This window comes from Eleutherodactylus coqui, chromosome 13, assembly GCF_035609145.1.
Source record: "Eleutherodactylus coqui strain aEleCoq1 chromosome 13, aEleCoq1.hap1, whole genome shotgun sequence".
Taxonomy (NCBI): Eukaryota; Metazoa; Chordata; class Amphibia; order Anura; family Eleutherodactylidae; genus Eleutherodactylus; species Eleutherodactylus coqui.
In genome coordinates, this window is record NC_089849.1 from 48,713,870 (window position 1) to 48,720,359 (window position 6,490).

A 6,490-nucleotide genomic window follows, 5' to 3' on the forward strand; every position below is an offset into this window, starting at 1 on the left:
TAAAATCTTATTGCTTAAGTTTATCTAGTAGCACGGAAGATTTGCTGTCATACATCACAGCAATTTGTAGAATTTATTGCTAGATTTCTAATTAATTCTGCTTAATATTTTATTTAGATTCCACCCACAGAATATTCTAGAGCATAATTAATTACTTAATTAGCCAGTAATTAATAAAATTAAATAAATAAATAACATTTATACAATTCATTTTAAAAGGTCTCCTCTGGTGATTTTTTTTCATTCATCTCCCCAGTATATATAAGTCGGCTAGTTTCACTTTATTTGTTTCTATCTGAAACTCCTAGCCTTTTTCTCCTCAGATGGTCATGTGATGTCAGTTTTGACCAGCACAGATCTACTTGGGTTTATGTGTTCAGTTTCTAGTCAGTTTCTTAGTCCGTGTGATTCTATTACATGAAGTGTACCACATAAACTGTCTAGAGGGGGGCACATACTCCTATCACAGTTACTGATGATGATCACACAGCTCCTGTCATACAGTTATAATGAAGGCGATCATAGCTCGTCTTCCTGACATTATACCTATGGTTGGTAGCTTATTTAGGTGAATGTAGGATGTATTGGCAGTGTTTTCCTTGCAACATAGATGGTACTGTCTCTAACTGCCCATATAATGCTTTTCTGATGCATCATGGGATTGATGTAAAACTGAAAGCAAAAATCTCACCATCAAGATGGTGCCTTATAGGTATCTGACTGGAGGCTGCACTGCATGGAAGTAACTGCAATTTATAGAGGATAACGCCAGATTGCGACATGCAATCAGGTGAGATGGGCAGGGATGGAAAAATGCGTTTTTGCCAGAGCGACCCTTTAAATATTGAAAGTCAGCTAGTTTTACTGCCACATCCCACTTGACCTGATCAAGCAACTGACCAACAGAAACAGAGAAAGAGTACAGGGCAGGCTGGGTCATGTGTGGAACACAAGAGGTTATAGAGAGGCTAGACATTGCCAACCCACCAAACTAAGCAATATGGGGGAAAAGGGCCTTGGTAAGAGAACCAAGAACCCAATGGTCACTCTGGCTGAGCTCCAAAGATCCTGTGTGCAGATGGGATAAACTTACAGAAGCCTCCACCAATTTGGGCATTTTCAAAGCCCACCTGGAGTTTGCAAAAAAGAATCAAAGGGACTCTCAGACTGTGAGAAACAAAATTCTCTGGTCGGATGAAACCCAAATTACATTTTTTGGCCTCAGTTCTAAGCGTTATGTCTAGAGGAAACCAGGCACTGCTTGCTCATCACCTGCCCGATACCATCCCTACAGTGAAGCATGGTGGTGCAGCATCATACTGTTGGGGGGGGGGGGGGGGGGTCAGCAGCTGGGACAGGGAGACTGGTCAGGATTGATGGAAAGTAGAATTGAGCAAGGTACATAGATATTCTTAATGAAAATGTGATCCAATAACTATGATTAAAATGTAGTTTTTTCCTGAAACACGTGGTCCCTGTTCGCACATGTGAGCATTTTTACCTTTCTATAGATATTATTCTAATACAGATTAATTTTTTTATGAGAAGAGCTGGAACTATATACATCGTTTTTTATACATATTATGATCAACTTTGGATATTTTATTCAATATTTTGATTTGATATATATAAGTCACATACCACAAGGGCCCAGCAGTAGACTAGGTTAAAGGTCTTCTGCAGCAAGATATAGGTAATATAGTAATCAGCATTGTACGTTGGAGGGTTTCAAGTTTTTATTTTTATTTGATTTAATTATTCCTTAAAGCCTTGTTACAAGGGGCATGTTTATTTACAATGCATTTAAAAAGTTTTCAGACCCTTTTCTTTGTTTTTTTTTGCATTTTATTATGTTGTGGCCTTGTGCAAATAAAATAATCAAGTTTTTCCTCATCATTTTGCACTAAGGCCATAGTCACACGGGCGTTTTTTCGCGCGATTTGCGGATCGCATGACGGATGCGCATCCGCAAATCGCGTGGCCGGGGCCCAAAAATCGCCCGAAAATCTGCTCCTAGCCGCGTTTCATTAGAAACGGGCCGGAGCTGTCCAGCACATTGCATTCAATGGAGCCGGCAATACAGCCGGCTCCATTGAAAGCAATGCGCTGCGGGCGAGCCCGGAATGAATTGTCGGGAAGGGCTTAAATATATAAGCCCTTCCCTGCAATTCATCCAGAAATGTGTAAAAAAAATATATATATATATACTCACCTTGTCCCGGCAGACGGAGTTCAGCGCGGCCGGCCTGCAGTGGGTGTGAAGGGGGTGTGAGTCAGACCTGCCCCATTCATGAATGGGTGTGAGTGAGACCTGCCTCTGATTGGCTTAGCGCTGAGCCAATCAGGGGCTGTTCTCTAATTTATCGGACGAGTGCATAAAAAGCGCTCATGTGTCTGATACCATTGCAAAGCAATGGTTTTAAAAAAATCACCGGACACATGCGCAAATCGCGCAAAAAAACGCCCGTCTGACTGAGGCCTAAAAGTGAAAACGGAATGCTAGAAAGCCTTGTAAATTTGTTAAAATTGAAAATCTAACATTTTACATTGCCATAAGTATTCAGACCCTTTGGTATGACACCTGAAATTTAGCTCTGGGGGCCTCCCCCTTCTCGTGATCATCTTAAAATGGCCTAAAGACCTTCCGAATGCATTGTAGATATTTGAGATATGTCATCTATGAGTGCTCAATAAATTATACACCTCGTGCTCACTCTCTACCCCAGGGTAATTTTGGTGTCAGAAGTGCAGTATTTACTTACCTTACTGTCATAGAATTCTGAGGTTATAAGAATTTGCTGACACTCAACTTCCGTATTAGAGATGAGCAAACATACTCGCTAAGGGCAAGTACTCGAGCGAGCACTGTCCTTAGCGAGTATCTCCCTGCTCGGAAGAAAAGATTCGGATGCCGGCGGGGGAGAGCGGTGAGTTGCGGGAGTGAGCGGGGGGGGGAGAGAGGGAGAGAGAGATCTCCCCTCTGTCTGCCCCCCCCCTCCCCCCCACAGGCACCCGAATCTTTTCTTCCGAACGGGCAGGTACTTGCTAAGGGCAATACTCGCTCAAGCAATTGCCCTTAGCGAGTAAGTATGCTCGCTCATCTCTATTCCCTATCATTGTAAGAAAATAGGCGAGCTACCCGTTTTTACTGTTCTTTCATTACAGGGCACTGTACAGAGCCTGGTATAAAGATGACACCTCCTATAACACAAATTGCCAGAGAAAGCTCTGAGCAGACACTGAACAAGCAGGGAATAATGGGTGATTTCAGCTTTAAAGCCTGCAGGATTGTATGTCCCTGTATGAAACCACTGCCCGGTGATCAGTTGTGTATGTTTGGAGTAGTATACAAGGAGCAATGTATGGTATGCTGGGACACTACTTAGTACTAACCCTCACTCACCCTATTTCTTGGTAGTTGTATGCCTGTCTGAATGTGTCATATAGTATACACTTAGTATTTTTATATTGGTCATTGTTAAAAATAATGTGTCAGTCACTGAGGTGTAAAACAAGATAGCTATTTTCAGTGTGAATATGGTAGTCATTAGCTAATATGATACTTCGTGTCTGCTGCTTGCTTGCTACAACTGAGGTCAATGCAAAATGATAATTAAATTCCCAGAACTTATTATACCATTTTCTTGTGGGCCAGTAAAAATGCCTATTTCAGAGGACATTAGAAAATGAGTTTAACCCTTTTTCTTTCCTTTAACTGTTTCTTTAACCATTAACTTTCGCATTAAATAAAGTTTAGCAATTAACTTATATATGTGTTTTTCAAGTGGAAAGTTCCACCATTTTTTTCTCTTTTTAGTTCTCCAAACACTTTAAATTATGTTTAAAATGTATTCTATCAGTTATAGAAAACAATTTTGTTAAACTTGACTTAGTTTTCTTTTTCCCACCGGGGGGCATTTAACTTTTACATTGTTTTCTTTCATCATAATGGATTGGAATTCCAATGTATTACTACTAGAGATGAGTGAGTGTACTCGCTAAGGCAAACTACTCGAGCGAGTATCGTCCTTTTCGAGTACCTATCTGCTTGCCCGCAAAGATTCGGGTGCCAGCGGGGGTGAGCTCTGTGTTGCAGGAGTGAGCCGGAGGGAGCAGGGGGGGGGGTGTGAGAGAGAGATCTCCCCCCCCCCATTCCCCGCCTCCCCCCGCCCCCTGCCGGCACTGAATCTTTGCGGGCAAGCAGGCAGGTACTCGAAAAGGACGATACTCGCTCGAGTATCTGTCTTTAACGAGTACGCTCGCTCATCTCTGATTACTACCTGTTTGTTAGGTCCAGGGTTGTCTCTTAAAACTGTCACTAGGGCTATTTACTAGGGTTATTGACAATGTCATCTCAAGTTCTCTCCAATTCTGCTTGTTGCCACAGGGTTGCGGCTGTCAATCACACCTGCCGCAGTGTGGGTATGACCATTGCTTTTCCACAATTACCTAACCAAAATTGTGGTTAAAAAATATTCAAGTAAAACAGTTTTAGTACATGTTAACCTGGCAATTTAAAAATGTGATTTTGGGGGGACCTCAACCACCCTTGAGCAATTGAGATCCTGAGTCATTATCCTAATGGAGAGTTGACCACACATATGCAGTTATTTGCCATTAAAATAAGTGAGTGGAGGGGGACTACTACTAAACCTTAGTCACTTTCAATAATCATTATGTAAGCCCATACTTACTGTATATATTAATGAATTGCATATAAGGCTAGGAGCTAAAGGTGTTTATATACCTCCAATAACTGTCGGACAACGTTCATTTGGCTGACAGCTATTTCCCTTATGGGGTCAGTGGAGTGGACAACTAGACAGCTCTCGCAGTGGCTTATCTCCATGGGTGACAAAAGGATTGGGCATTGAAATTTACTGCAGGAGAGTACATGAAGAAAACTCTGAACTATGATAAAATTTAGAATAGGAATGCTTTGATGTGTTAATTCATACCACCACATGTCCGATTTGGTGTCAAGAGTTCTCAAAGTTTGTTCACCGACTACCAGCCAAGCATGCATGTTTTTAGTGGGGAGTGATTCGCTGCTGGCAGAGGAAGTCTCCTCCTCTGGGTGGTCTTCTGCCTCAGACTGTTGCTCCGCAGTGGGGGCATTCCCCCCTACTTTTCCTCCAGCCACGGAGTTGGTAGGAACGGGTGAAGCCAGTAAGAACACAGGGGAATTTATTGTAGTCTTAAAGGAAACATGGTAAGGAAATGGATTAAGCTGCTAACAAATCCAAAACACACACATACAAAAAGTGGGCCCACCCACATGACAATTATAATATTTTCTTAGGATATATAGATATAGGTGCAATTTAAATAACTATTAAAAACAATATATAACATCCAGAAAATTATTATAAATAGTCCAAGTGTAAAGGCAAACACTGGTGTGCTGAATGTCCTTTACCGCTTAACTTATGATATAAGGGCAAGCGGTTTGGTCCATAGCCAGAAAACAGAGTGCCTGAAGGGACATGAATACTGTGTACAACTGATAAGAACAGGAAAACAACAGTGTGTTGAAATACATGGCACTATACATGACTAACTCGTAAGTAAATGAATTCAGTAATTAATCAAACTAGTATAGTTTATTCAGAATACGTACAGACAAGACCAAGATAGATAATGACATTTAAAAATCTAACACATGCGATGCAGTAACCTGCAGGGCTCCACTAAAGAAAGAAAAAGTGGACCCATAAGATGCCCTCCATATATATACTGAATCAACAAACTAAACCCATACAACACGCTTACGCCCGCATTTTTGCCCGCTCTGGCGTGTTTTTAAGTGCACAAATACACTGCACACTTGCGCATGCAAAAAAGAACGTACACAGGTTTATTGAAATGGTGTGCAAATACTCACTGCGTATTGGGGTCCGCCCATTCACTTCAATGGCTTATTGCAGTGTGTAATACGCCCCAACAAGGTCATTATTTTTTCACGTGATTGTACATTGTGCGAAAAAATACGCTCATGTGAAGAAATCTATTGAAATCAATGGGTTCTATTCACTGCGTATTATGCATGCAAGACACCTGAGTCATTGAAGACTGTTACAAAGGGAAGTACAATCCGAATATGATGGGCGACTTTTCTGGTTCTTAGAGGGAAAGTAATGTTTCTTACAGGAGGAAGTCAAGATGCAAGCGTCATTTTCCACCAAAAACAGCCGAATAGTAATATTATGGCACGTCCAAACTGTTACCATCGTAAACAAGGGAAATGGTTTGTAACTTGAAAGTGAGACGTGCCGCTAGTATTCAATGTTACCAGTGGAATCAGCAGGTTTTAATTTTACAAAAACATATCAATTACTTTCTGTCGGGAAAATTTTTTAAAAATTTATTGCAGTGTTACCGTTCAGAATTGTTCAAATTCCTGCACTCCCATAGGAACTTGAACGATAGTCATCCTGTGAAAATGCATGCAGTGATTGAACAAAAGCTTTTCAGTCGTTCAGTTTCTACA